General features: G+C 50.6%; 8 non-coding genes across 8 annotated transcripts; all 8 read left to right on the forward strand.

The window, feature by feature from the left end:
* The first annotated feature begins 581 nt into the window (after positions 1-581).
* On the forward strand, positions 582-657 carry trnat-agu (transfer RNA threonine (anticodon AGU)). Its single transcript has one exon. It is a non-coding gene; the product is annotated as a tRNA-Thr (tRNA).
* Positions 658-2,227: 1,570 nt separating this feature from the next.
* trnat-agu (transfer RNA threonine (anticodon AGU)) lies at positions 2,228-2,301 on the forward strand. The gene has a single exon. It is a non-coding gene; the product is annotated as a tRNA-Thr (tRNA).
* A 1,570-nt stretch (positions 2,302-3,871) lies between these two features.
* Positions 3,872-3,945, forward strand: trnat-agu (transfer RNA threonine (anticodon AGU)). The gene has a single exon. It is a non-coding gene; the product is annotated as a tRNA-Thr (tRNA).
* Positions 3,946-5,515: 1,570 nt separating this feature from the next.
* On the forward strand, positions 5,516-5,589 carry trnat-agu (transfer RNA threonine (anticodon AGU)). The gene has a single exon. It is a non-coding gene; the product is annotated as a tRNA-Thr (tRNA).
* A 1,584-nt stretch (positions 5,590-7,173) lies between these two features.
* On the forward strand, positions 7,174-7,247 carry trnat-agu (transfer RNA threonine (anticodon AGU)). The gene has a single exon. It is a non-coding gene; the product is annotated as a tRNA-Thr (tRNA).
* A 1,570-nt stretch (positions 7,248-8,817) lies between these two features.
* Positions 8,818-8,891, forward strand: trnat-agu (transfer RNA threonine (anticodon AGU)). Its single transcript has one exon. It is a non-coding gene; the product is annotated as a tRNA-Thr (tRNA).
* A 1,570-nt stretch (positions 8,892-10,461) lies between these two features.
* On the forward strand, positions 10,462-10,535 carry trnat-agu (transfer RNA threonine (anticodon AGU)). Its single transcript has one exon. It is a non-coding gene; the product is annotated as a tRNA-Thr (tRNA).
* Positions 10,536-12,119: 1,584 nt separating this feature from the next.
* On the forward strand, positions 12,120-12,193 carry trnat-agu (transfer RNA threonine (anticodon AGU)). The gene has a single exon. It is a non-coding gene; the product is annotated as a tRNA-Thr (tRNA).
* The last annotated feature ends 1,001 nt before the right edge of the window (positions 12,194-13,194 follow it).

A 13,194-nucleotide genomic window follows, 5' to 3' on the forward strand; every position in this document is an offset into this window, starting at 1 on the left:
CGACGTTTCGGGCAAAAGCCTACCCCATCGAGTGACGCCGATCTCCCAGGAATCCGTTTCAAAAAGGGGCAGGTCCTAAACGGACACCTGCTATCGGTCGGAAATAGGTTGAGAACGGCAGCGAGGGAGTGTAATAAAAGTGAAAGACAATGCCGACCGCGAGGCATGAGGCAGGAAGTGAGTGTAGAGCTGGTGGTACAAAGCTCAGAGTTGGTGCTAATGGGTCACCCTTTACTGCTCACTGTTTACACTGACTCACACACCACTCCTGGTCAGTTCATTTCAGTGACACTTTTCCCCTTGGTGTGAGGTTCCCTCTGGAGCGTAATAACGCCCTTAATGGGCCCAGAGAGGATGACACATCCTCTTTATCCTGTCAGTTTAAAGAGGTGAAAACATCGAATTCAAGAGCAGGTTGTGTTTTTCCGTGCCGTTTGCGTGGAGAATGTTGAGTCGTGAACTCTCTCTTCTTTGCAATTCTCACTGAGTAAGATCGAGACGGAAAGCACGTTGACGAGCCCTTGTCTTCAAGTGGTGAATGAACTGTACCTGTGCACTCAGCGCCCAACCGCGCGCGCTGTGGCGCCATGGCTTAGATGGTTAAAGCGCCTGTCTAGTAAACAGGAGATCCTGGGTTCGAATCCCAGTGCTGTGCCAACAGTGCGCACTTGCATCTTCTTACCACAGTTGTGTTGCTGGTCAGACAGCTCAACGTTCTGTTGCAGCCTGTTATGATTTGGCGATCCTGCATCTCGTTCCAGCAGTAGTGTCACTCTTCGTTCTACCTGCAATTTCGTGCCGCTGTTCCACACGCGCTCCTGCTTCTCATTCGCTTTTATTCTCCCACCTTCATTCCCAGTTTGGTGGGAATAACCACGTGAGGTGGAGACACTGCTGACTTACCAGGGAATGCTGTGGCAAACGCGCGCGCGCACACACTCCACGAGCTGATCATCACCCTCATTCTCTGCCGTCACCGTTCATTCATTTTACGCCAACGGAAAATAGATCCTCCTTCTCCTAGAGTTGGAGTGCAGTTGTCTTTTCTTTTTCTGCTGAAGGAGGAAAAGAGAAAACATTGCTGCTGAAGGTGGATATGGAGTGAAGGACAGTCACCAGCGTGTGTACAAGTCAGTTGGCAAGGTTTCCTGTCAGCGTCACAGGGCGGGATCCCTGTTTAGGAATCCGACTTTGCATCGTCCAGACCTGGATACAGCTCCCAGTCTGGTAATGAAGATTTATTTCTCTAATTGTGAATTATCCGATTGAAAACGAATTCCTAGTTACGCACAGAATACACCCGCTGATCCTGCCAGAGTCAGCCCAGTGATTGTTTGCATTCATCTAGAAGGGCAAAGGCAGCAGATACACCGGTAAACTAGCTCCGCGAATCCCCCTCCTATCATCCCAGCTTTCTGAGTTGTAAAGATCTCGTTGTAGCTTCGCTAGCGCTGGATCAAAGTCCTGGAACGCCTTCCCTAGCAGCCTCATGGCTGGAGCTCCGTGCTGAGGAGTTCAAGGGTTCAGGAAAGTAACTCATCCCCCTGATCTGTCGGGTAATCAGGGATGGGCAGTAAATCCTACCCTGGATGAGTGGCGCTGGAAGAGCACAACAGTTCAGGCAGGCATCCAAGGAGCAGCGAAATCGACGTTTCGGGCAAAAGCCTACCCCATCGAGTGACGCCGATCTCCCAGGAATCCGTTTCAAAAAGGGGCAGGTCCTAAACGGACACCTGCTATCGGTCGGAAATAGGTTGAGAACGGCAGCGAGGGAGTGTAATAAAAGTGAAAGACAATGCCGACCGCGAGGCATGAGGCAGGAAGTGAGTGTAGAGCTGGTGGTACAAAGCTCAGAGTTGGTGCTAATGGGTCACCCTTTACTGCTCACTGTTTACACTGACTCACACACCACTCCTGGTCAGTTCATTTCAGTGACACTTTTCCCCTTGGTGTGAGGTTCCCTCTGGAGCGTAATAACGCCCTTAATGGGCCCAGAGAGGATGACACATCCTCTTTATCCTGTCAGTTTAAAGAGGTGAAAACATCGAATTCAAGAGCAGGTTGTGTTTTTCCGTGCCGTTTGCGTGGAGAATGTTGAGTCGTGAACTCTCTCTTCTTTGCAATTCTCACTGAGTAAGATCGAGACGGAAAGCACGTTGAAGAGCCCTTGTCTTCAAGTGGTGAATAAACTGTACCTGTGCACTCAACGCCCAACCGCGCGCGCTGTGGCGCCATGGCTTATATGGTTAAAGCGCCTGTCTAGTAAACAGGAGATCCTGGGTTCGAATCCCAGTGGTGCCTGCTTGCTGTGCCAACAGTGCGCACTTGCATCTTCTTACCACAGTTGTGTTGCTGGTCAGACAGCTCAACGTTCTGTTGCAGCCTGTTATGATTTGGCGTTCCAGCAGTAGTGTCACTCTTCGTTCTACCTGCAATTTCGTGCCGCTGTTCCACACGCGCTCCTGCTTCTCATTCGCTTTTATTCTCCCACCTTCATTCCCAGTTTGGTGGGAATAACGACGTGAGGTGGAGACACTGCTGACTTACCAGGGAATGCTGTGGCAAACGCGCGCGCGCACACACTCCACGAGCTGATCATCACCCTCATTCTCTGCCGTCACCGTTCATTCATTTTACGCCAACGGAAAATAGATCCTCCTTCTCCTAGAGTTGGAGTGCAGTTGTCTTTTCTTTTTCTGCTGAAGGAGGAAAAGAGAAAACATTGCTGCTGAAGGTGGATATGGAGTGAAGGACAGTCACCAGCGTGTGTACAAGTCAGTTGGCAAGGTTTCCTGTCAGCGTCACAGGGCGGGATCCCTGTTTAGGAATCCGACTTTGCATCGTCCAGACCTGGATACAGCTCCCAGTCTGGTAATGAAGATTTATTTCTCTAATTGTGAATTATCCGATTGAAAACGAATTCCTAGTTACGCACAGAATACACCCGCTGATCCTGCCAGAGTCAGCCCAGTGATTGTTTGCATTCATCTAGAAGGGCAAAGGCAGCAGATACACCGGTAAACTAGCTCCGCGAATCCCCCTCCTATCATCCCAGCTTTCTGAGTTGTAAAGATCTCGTTGTAGCTTCGCTAGCGCTGGATCAAAGTCCTGGAACGCCTTCCCTAGCAGCCTCATGGCTGGAGCTCCGTGCTGAGGAGTTCAAGGGTTCAGGAAAGTAACTCATCCCCCTGATCTGTCGGGTAATCAGGGATGGGCAGTAAATCCTACCCTGGATGAGTGGCGCTGGAAGAGCACAACAGTTCAGGCAGGCATCCAAGGAGCAGCGAAATCGACGTTTCGGGCAAAAGCCTACCCCATCGAGTGACGCCGATCTCCCAGGAATCCGTTTCAAAAAGGGGCAGGTCCTAAACGGACACCTGCTATCGGTCGGAAATAGGTTGAGAACGGCAGCGAGGGAGTGTAATAAAAGTGAAAGACAATGCCGACCGCGAGGCATGAGGCAGGAAGTGAGTGTAGAGCTGGTGGTACAAAGCTCAGAGTTGGTGCTAATGGGTCACCCTTTACTGCTCACTGTTTACACTGACTCACACACCACTCCTGGTCAGTTCATTTCAGTGACACTTTTCCCCTTGGTGTGAGGTTCCCTCTGGAGCGTAATAACGCCCTTAATGGGCCCAGAGAGGATGACACATCCTCTTTATCCTGTCAGTTTAAAGAGGTGAAAACATCGAATTCAAGAGCAGGTTGTGTTTTTCCGTGCCGTTTGCGTGGAGAATGTTGAGTCGTGAACTCTCTCTTCTTTGCAATTCTCACTGAGTAAGATCGAGACGGAAAGCACGTTGAAGAGCCCTTGTCTTCAAGTGGTGAATAAACTGTACCTGTGCACTCAACGCCCAACCGCGCGCGCTGTGGCGCCATGGCTTATATGGTTAAAGCGCCTGTCTAGTAAACAGGAGATCCTGGGTTCGAATCCCAGTGGTGCCTGCTTGCTGTGCCAACAGTGCGCACTTGCATCTTCTTACCACAGTTGTGTTGCTGGTCAGACAGCTCAACGTTCTGTTGCAGCCTGTTATGATTTGGCGTTCCAGCAGTAGTGTCACTCTTCGTTCTACCTGCAATTTCGTGCCGCTGTTCCACACGCGCTCCTGCTTCTCATTCGCTTTTATTCTCCCACCTTCATTCCCAGTTTGGTGGGAATAACGACGTGAGGTGGAGACACTGCTGACTTACCAGGGAATGCTGTGGCAAACGCGCGCGCGCACACACTCCACGAGCTGATCATCACCCTCATTCTCTGCCGTCACCGTTCATTCATTTTACGCCAACGGAAAATAGATCCTCCTTCTCCTAGAGTTGGAGTGCAGTTGTCTTTTCTTTTTCTGCTGAAGGAGGAAAAGAGAAAACATTGCTGCTGAAGGTGGATATGGAGTGAAGGACAGTCACCAGCGTGTGTACAAGTCAGTTGGCAAGGTTTCCTGTCAGCGTCACAGGGCGGGATCCCTGTTTAGGAATCCGACTTTGCATCGTCCAGACCTGGATACAGCTCCCAGTCTGGTAATGAAGATTTATTTCTCTAATTGTGAATTATCCGATTGAAAACGAATTCCTAGTTACGCACAGAATACACCCGCTGATCCTGCCAGAGTCAGCCCAGTGATTGTTTGCATTCATCTAGAAGGGCAAAGGCAGCAGATACACCGGTAAACTAGCTCCGCGAATCCCCCTCCTATCATCTCAGCTTTCTGAGTTGTAAAGATCTCGTTGTAGCTTCGCTAGCGCTGGATCAAAGTCCTGGAACGCCTTCCCTAGCAGCCTCATGGCTGGAGCTCCGTGCTGAGGAGTTCAAGGGTTCAGGAAAGTAACTCATCCCCCTGATCTGTCGGGTAATCAGGGATGGGCAGTAAATCCTACCCTGGATGAGTGGCGCTGGAAGAGCACAACAGTTCAGGCAGGCATCCAAGGAGCAGCAAAATCGACGTTTCGGGCAAAAGCCTACCCCATCGAGTGACGCCGATCTCCCAGGAATCCGTTTCAAAAAGGGGCAGGTCCTAAACGGACACCTGCTATCGGTCGGAAATAGGTTGAGAACGGCAGCGAGGGAGTGTAATAAAAGTGAAAGACAATGCCGACCGCGAGGCATGAGGCAGGAAGTGAGTGTAGAGCTGGTGGTACAAAGCTCAGAGTTGGTGCTAATGGGTCACCCTTTACTGCTCACTGTTTACACTGACTCACACACCACTCCTGGTCAGTTCATTTCAGTGACACTTTTCCCCTTGGTGTGAGGTTCCCTCTGGAGCGTAATAACGCCCTTAATGGGCCCAGAGAGGATGACACATCCTCTTTATCCTGTCAGTTTAAAGAGGTGAAAACATCGAATTCAAGAGCAGGTTGTGTTTTTCCGTGCCGTTTGCGTGGAGAATGTTGAGTCGTGAACTCTCTCTTCTTTGCAATTCTCACTGAGTAAGATCGAGACGGAAAGCACGTTGACGAGCCCTTGTCTTCAAGTGGTGAATGAACTGTACCTGTGCACTCAGCGCCCAACCGCGCGCGCTGTGGCGCCATGGCTTAGATGGTTAAAGCGCCTGTCTAGTAAACAGGAGATCCTGGGTTCGAATCCCAGTGGTGCCTGCTTGCTGTGCCAACAGTGCGCACTTGCATCTTCTTACCACAGTTGTGTTGCTGGTCAGACAGCTCAACGTTCTGTTGCAGCCTGTTATGATTTGGCGATCCTGCATCTCGTTCCAGCAGTAGTGTCACTCTTCGTTCGACCTGCAATTTCGTGCCGCTGTTCCACACGCGCTCCTGCTTCTCATTCGCTTTTATTCTCCCACCTTCATTCCCAGTTTGGTGGGAATAACGACGTGAGGTGGAGACACTGCTGACTTACCAGGGAATGCTGTGGCAAACGCGCGCGCGCACACACTCCACGAGCTGATCATCACCCTCATTCTCTGCCGTCACCGTTCATTCATTTTACGCCAACGGAAAATAGATCCTCCTTCTCCTAGAGTTGGAGTGCAGTTGTCTTTTCTTTTTCTGCTGAAGGAGGAAAAGGAGAAAACATTGCTGCTGAAGGTGGATATGGAGTGAAGGACAGTCACCAGCGTGTGTACAAGTCAGTTGGCAAGGTTTCCTGTCAGCGTCACAGGGCGGGATCCCTGTTTAGGAATCCGACTTTGCATCGTCCAGACCTGGATACAGCTCCCAGTCTGGTAATGAAGATTTATTTCTCTAATTGTGAATTATCCGATTGAAAACGAATTCCTAGTTACGCACAGAATACACCCGCTGATCCTGCCAGAGTCAGCCCAGTGATTGTTTGCATTCATCTAGAAGGGCAAAGGCAGCAGATACACCGGTAAACTAGCTCCGCGAATCCCCCTCCTATCATCCCAGCTTTCTGAGTTGTAAAGATCTCGTTGTAGCTTCGCTAGCGCTGGATCAAAGTCCTGGAACGCCTTCCCTAGCAGCCTCATGGCTGGAGCTCCGTGCTGAGGAGTTCAAGGGTTCAGGAAAGTAACTCATCCCCCTGATCTGTCGGGTAATCAGGGATGGGCAGTAAATCCTACCCTGGATGAGTGGCGCTGGAAGAGCACAACAGTTCAGGCAGGCATCCAAGGAGCAGCGAAATCGACGTTTCGGGCAAAAGCCTACCCCATCGAGTGACGCCGATCTCCCAGGAATCCGTTTCAAAAAGGGGCAGGTCCTAAACGGACACCTGCTATCGGTCGGAAATAGGTTGAGAACGGCAGCGAGGGAGTGTAATAAAAGTGAAAGACAATGCCGACCGCGAGGCATGAGGCAGGAAGTGAGTGTAGAGCTGGTGGTACAAAGCTCAGAGTTGGTGCTAATGGGTCACCCTTTACTGCTCACTGTTTACACTGACTCACACACCACTCCTGGTCAGTTCATTTCAGTGACACTTTTCCCCTTGGTGTGAGGTTCCCTCTGGAGCGTAATAACGCCCTTAATGGGCCCAGAGAGGATGACACATCCTCTTTATCCTGTCAGTTTAAAGAGGTGAAAACATCGAATTCAAGAGCAGGTTGTGTTTTTCCGTGCCGTTTGCGTGGAGAATGTTGAGTCGTGAACTCTCTCTTCTTTGCAATTCTCACTGAGTAAGATCGAGACGGAAAGCACGTTGAAGAGCCCTTGTCTTCAAGTGGTGAATAAACTGTACCTGTGCACTCAACGCCCAACCGCGCGCGCTGTGGCGCCATGGCTTATATGGTTAAAGCGCCTGTCTAGTAAACAGGAGATCCTGGGTTCGAATCCCAGTGGTGCCTGCTTGCTGTGCCAACAGTGCGCACTTGCATCTTCTTACCACAGTTGTGTTGCTGGTCAGACAGCTCAACGTTCTGTTGCAGCCTGTTATGATTTGGCGTTCCAGCAGTAGTGTCACTCTTCGTTCTACCTGCAATTTCGTGCCGCTGTTCCACACGCGCTCCTGCTTCTCATTCGCTTTTATTCTCCCACCTTCATTCCCAGTTTGGTGGGAATAACGACGTGAGGTGGAGACACTGCTGACTTACCAGGGAATGCTGTGGCAAACGCGCGCGCGCACACACTCCACGAGCTGATCATCACCCTCATTCTCTGCCGTCACCGTTCATTCATTTTACGCCAACGGAAAATAGATCCTCCTTCTCCTAGAGTTGGAGTGCAGTTGTCTTTTCTTTTTCTGCTGAAGGAGGAAAAGAGAAAACATTGCTGCTGAAGGTGGATATGGAGTGAAGGACAGTCACCAGCGTGTGTACAAGTCAGTTGGCAAGGTTTCCTGTCAGCGTCACAGGGCGGGATCCCTGTTTAGGAATCCGACTTTGCATCGTCCAGACCTGGATACAGCTCCCAGTCTGGTAATGAAGATTTATTTCTCTAATTGTGAATTATCCGATTGAAAACGAATTCCTAGTTACGCACAGAATACACCCGCTGATCCTGCCAGAGTCAGCCCAGTGATTGTTTGCATTCATCTAGAAGGGCAAAGGCAGCAGATACACCGGTAAACTAGCTCCGCGAATCCCCCTCCTATCATCCCAGCTTTCTGAGTTGTAAAGATCTCGTTGTAGCTTCGCTAGCGCTGGATCAAAGTCCTGGAACGCCTTCCCTAGCAGCCTCATGGCTGGAGCTCCGTGCTGAGGAGTTCAAGGGTTCAGGAAAGTAACTCATCCCCCTGATCTGTCGGGTAATCAGGGATGGGCAGTAAATCCTACCCTGGATGAGTGGCGCTGGAAGAGCACAACAGTTCAGGCAGGCATCCAAGGAGCAGCGAAATCGACGTTTCGGGCAAAAGCCTACCCCATCGAGTGACGCCGATCTCCCAGGAATCCGTTTCAAAAAGGGGCAGGTCCTAAACGGACACCTGCTATCGGTCGGAAATAGGTTGAGAACGGCAGCGAGGGAGTGTAATAAAAGTGAAAGACAATGCCGACCGCGAGGCATGAGGCAGGAAGTGAGTGTAGAGCTGGTGGTACAAAGCTCAGAGTTGGTGCTAATGGGTCACCCTTTACTGCTCACTGTTTACACTGACTCACACACCACTCCTGGTCAGTTCATTTCAGTGACACTTTTCCCCTTGGTGTGAGGTTCCCTCTGGAGCGTAATAACGCCCTTAATGGGCCCAGAGAGGATGACACATCCTCTTTATCCTGTCAGTTTAAAGAGGTGAAAACATCGAATTCAAGAGCAGGTTGTGTTTTTCCGTGCCGTTTGCGTGGAGAATGTTGAGTCGTGAACTCTCTCTTCTTTGCAATTCTCACTGAGTAAGATCGAGACGGAAAGCACGTTGAAGAGCCCTTGTCTTCAAGTGGTGAATAAACTGTACCTGTGCACTCAACGCCCAACCGCGCGCGCTGTGGCGCCATGGCTTATATGGTTAAAGCGCCTGTCTAGTAAACAGGAGATCCTGGGTTCGAATCCCAGTGGTGCCTGCTTGCTGTGCCAACAGTGCGCACTTGCATCTTCTTACCACAGTTGTGTTGCTGGTCAGACAGCTCAACGTTCTGTTGCAGCCTGTTATGATTTGGCGTTCCAGCAGTAGTGTCACTCTTCGTTCTACCTGCAATTTCGTGCCGCTGTTCCACACGCGCTCCTGCTTCTCATTCGCTTTTATTCTCCCACCTTCATTCCCAGTTTGGTGGGAATAACGACGTGAGGTGGAGACACTGCTGACTTACCAGGGAATGCTGTGGCAAACGCGCGCGCGCACACACTCCACGAGCTGATCATCACCCTCATTCTCTGCCGTCACCGTTCATTCATTTTACGCCAACGGAAAATAGATCCTCCTTCTCCTAGAGTTGGAGTGCAGTTGTCTTTTCTTTTTCTGCTGAAGGAGGAAAAGAGAAAACATTGCTGCTGAAGGTGGATATGGAGTGAAGGACAGTCACCAGCGTGTGTACAAGTCAGTTGGCAAGGTTTCCTGTCAGCGTCACAGGGCGGGATCCCTGTTTAGGAATCCGACTTTGCATCGTCCAGACCTGGATACAGCTCCCAGTCTGGTAATGAAGATTTATTTCTCTAATTGTGAATTATCCGATTGAAAACGAATTCCTAGTTACGCACAGAATACACCCGCTGATCCTGCCAGAGTCAGCCCAGTGATTGTTTGCATTCATCTAGAAGGGCAAAGGCAGCAGATACACCGGTAAACTAGCTCCGCGAATCCCCCTCCTATCATCTCAGCTTTCTGAGTTGTAAAGATCTCGTTGTAGCTTCGCTAGCGCTGGATCAAAGTCCTGGAACGCCTTCCCTAGCAGCCTCATGGCTGGAGCTCCGTGCTGAGGAGTTCAAGGGTTCAGGAAAGTAACTCATCCCCCTGATCTGTCGGGTAATCAGGGATGGGCAGTAAATCCTACCCTGGATGAGTGGCGCTGGAAGAGCACAACAGTTCAGGCAGGCATCCAAGGAGCAGCAAAATCGACGTTTCGGGCAAAAGCCTACCCCATCGAGTGACGCCGATCTCCCAGGAATCCGTTTCAAAAAGGGGCAGGTCCTAAACGGACACCTGCTATCGGTCGGAAATAGGTTGAGAACGGCAGCGAGGGAGTGTAATAAAAGTGAAAGACAATGCCGACCGCGAGGCATGAGGCAGGAAGTGAGTGTAGAGCTGGTGGTACAAAGCTCAGAGTTGGTGCTAATGGGTCACCCTTTACTGCTCACTGTTTACACTGACTCACACACCACTCCTGGTCAGTTCATTTCAGTGACACTTTTCCCCTTGGTGTGAGGTTCCCTCTGGAGCGTAATAACGCCCTTAATGGGCCCAGAGAGGATGACACATCCTCTTTATCCTGTCAGTTTAAAGAGGTGAAAACATCGAATTCAAGAGCAGGTTGTGTTTTTCCGTGCCGTTTGCGTGGAGAATGTTGAGTCGTGAACTCTCTCTTCTTTGCAATTCTCACTGAGTAAGATCGAGACGGAAAGCACGTTGACGAGCCCTTGTCTTCAAGTGGTGAATGAACTGTACCTGTGCACTCAGCGCCCAACCGCGCGCGCTGTGGCGCCATGGCTTAGATGGTTAAAGCACCTGTCTAGTAAACAGGAGATCCTGGGTTCGAATCCCAGTGGTGCCTGCTTGCTGTGCCAACAGTGCGCACTTGCATCTTCTTACCACAGTTGTGTTGCTGGTCAGACAGCTCAACGTTCTGTTGCAGCCTGTTATGATTTGGCGATCCTGCATCTCGTTCCAGCAGTAGTGTCACTCTTCGTTCGACCTGCAATTTCGTGCCGCTGTTCCACACGCGCTCCTGCTTCTCATTCGCTTTTATTCTCCCACCTTCATTCCCAGTTTGGTGGGAATAACGACGTGAGGTGGAGACACTGCTGACTTACCAGGGAATGCTGTGGCAAACGCGCGCGCGCACACACTCCACGAGCTGATCATCACCCTCATTCTCTGCCGTCACCGTTCATTCATTTTACGCCAACGGAAAATAGATCCTCCTTCTCCTAGAGTTGGAGTGCAGTTGTCTTTTCTTTTTCTGCTGAAGGAGGAAAAGGAGAAAACATTGCTGCTGAAGGTGGATATGGAGTGAAGGACAGTCACCAGCGTGTGTACAAGTCAGTTGGCAAGGTTTCCTGTCAGCGTCACAGGGCGGGATCCCTGTTTAGGAATCCGACTTTGCATCGTCCAGACCTGGATACAGCTCCCAGTCTGGTAATGAAGATTTATTTCTCTAATTGTGAATTATCCGATTGAAAACGAATTCCTAGTTACGCACAGAATACACCCGCTGATCCTGCCAGAGTCAGCCCAGTGATTGTTTGCATTCATCTAGAAGGGCAAAGGCAGCAGATACACCGGTAAACTAGCTCCGCGAATCCCCCTCCTATCATCCCAGCTTTCTGAGTTGTAAAGATCTCGTTGTAGCTTCGCTAGCGCTGGATCAAAGTCCTGGAACGCCTTCCCTAGCAGCCTCATGGCTGGAGCTCCGTGCTGAGGAGTTCAAGGGTTCAGGAAAGTAACTCATCCCCCTGATCTGTCGGGTAATCAGGGATGGGCAGTAAATCCTACCCTGGATGAGTGGCGCTGGAAGAGCACAACAGTTCAGGCAGGCATCCAAGGAGCAGCGAAATCGACGTTTCGGGCAAAAGCCTACCCCATCGAGTGACGCCGATCTCCCAGGAATCCGTTTCAAAAAGGGGCAGGTCCTAAACGGACACCTGCTATCGGTCGGAAATAGGTTGAGAACGGCAGCGAGGGAGTGTAATAAAAGTGAAAGACAATGCCGACCGCGAGGCATGAGGCAGGAAGTGAGTGTAGAGCTGGTGGTACAAAGCTCAGAGTTGGTGCTAATGGGTCACCCTTTACTGCTCACTGTTTACACTGACTCACACACCACTCCTGGTCAGTTCATTTCAGTGACACTTTTCCCCTTGGTGTGAGGTTCCCTCTGGAGCGTAATAACGCCCTTAATGGGCCCAGAGAGGATGACACATCCTCTTTATCCTGTCAGTTTAAAGAGGTGAAAACATCGAATTCAAGAGCAGGTTGTGTTTTTCCGTGCCGTTTGCGTGGAGAATGTTGAGTCGTGAACTCTCTCTTCTTTGCAATTCTCACTGAGTAAGATCGAGACGGAAAGCACGTTGAAGAGCCCTTGTCTTCAAGTGGTGAATAAACTGTACCTGTGCACTCAACGCCCAACCGCGCGCGCTGTGGCGCCATGGCTTATATGGTTAAAGCGCCTGTCTAGTAAACAGGAGATCCTGGGTTCGAATCCCAGTGGTGCCTGCTTGCTGTGCCAACAGTGCGCACTTGCATCTTCTTACCACAGTTGTGTTGCTGGTCAGACAGCTCAACGTTCTGTTGCAGCCTGTTATGATTTGGCGTTCCAGCAGTAGTGTCACTCTTCGTTCTACCTGCAATTTCGTGCCGCTGTTCCACACGCGCTCCTGCTTCTCATTCGCTTTTATTCTCCCACCTTCATTCCCAGTTTGGTGGGAATAACGACGTGAGGTGGAGACACTGCTGACTTACCAGGGAATGCTGTGGCAAACGCGCGCGCGCACACACTCCACGAGCTGATCATCACCCTCATTCTCTGCCGTCACCGTTCATTCATTTTACGCCAACGGAAAATAGATCCTCCTTCTCCTAGAGTTGGAGTGCAGTTGTCTTTTCTTTTTCTGCTGAAGGAGGAAAAGAGAAAACATTGCTGCTGAAGGTGGATATGGAGTGAAGGACAGTCACCAGCGTGTGTACAAGTCAGTTGGCAAGGTTTCCTGTCAGCGTCACAGGGCGGGATCCCTGTTTAGGAATCCGACTTTGCATCGTCCAGACCTGGATACAGCTCCCAGTCTGGTAATGAAGATTTATTTCTCTAATTGTGAATTATCCGATTGAAAACGAATTCCTAGTTACGCACAGAATACACCCGCTGATCCTGCCAGAGTCAGCCCAGTGATTGTTTGCATTCATCTAGAAGGGCAAAGGCAGCAGATACACCGGTAAACTAGCTCCGCGAATCCCCCTCCTATCATCTCAGCTTTCTGAGTTGTAAAGATCTCGTTGTAGCTTCGCTAGCGCTGGATCAAAGTCCTGGAACGCCTTCCCTAGCAGCCTCATGGCTGGAGCTCCGTGCTGAGGAGTTCAAGGGTTCAGGAAAGTAACTCATCCCCCTGATCTGTCGGGTAATCAGGGATGGGCAGTAAATCCTACCCTGGATGAGTGGCGCTGGAAGAGCACAACAGTTCAGGCAGGCATCCAAGGAGCAGCAAAATCGACGTTTCGGG

Source organism: Chiloscyllium punctatum, chromosome 45 (genome assembly GCF_047496795.1).
Source record: "Chiloscyllium punctatum isolate Juve2018m chromosome 45, sChiPun1.3, whole genome shotgun sequence".
In the NCBI taxonomy this organism is placed as follows: Eukaryota; Metazoa; Chordata; class Chondrichthyes; order Orectolobiformes; family Hemiscylliidae; genus Chiloscyllium; species Chiloscyllium punctatum.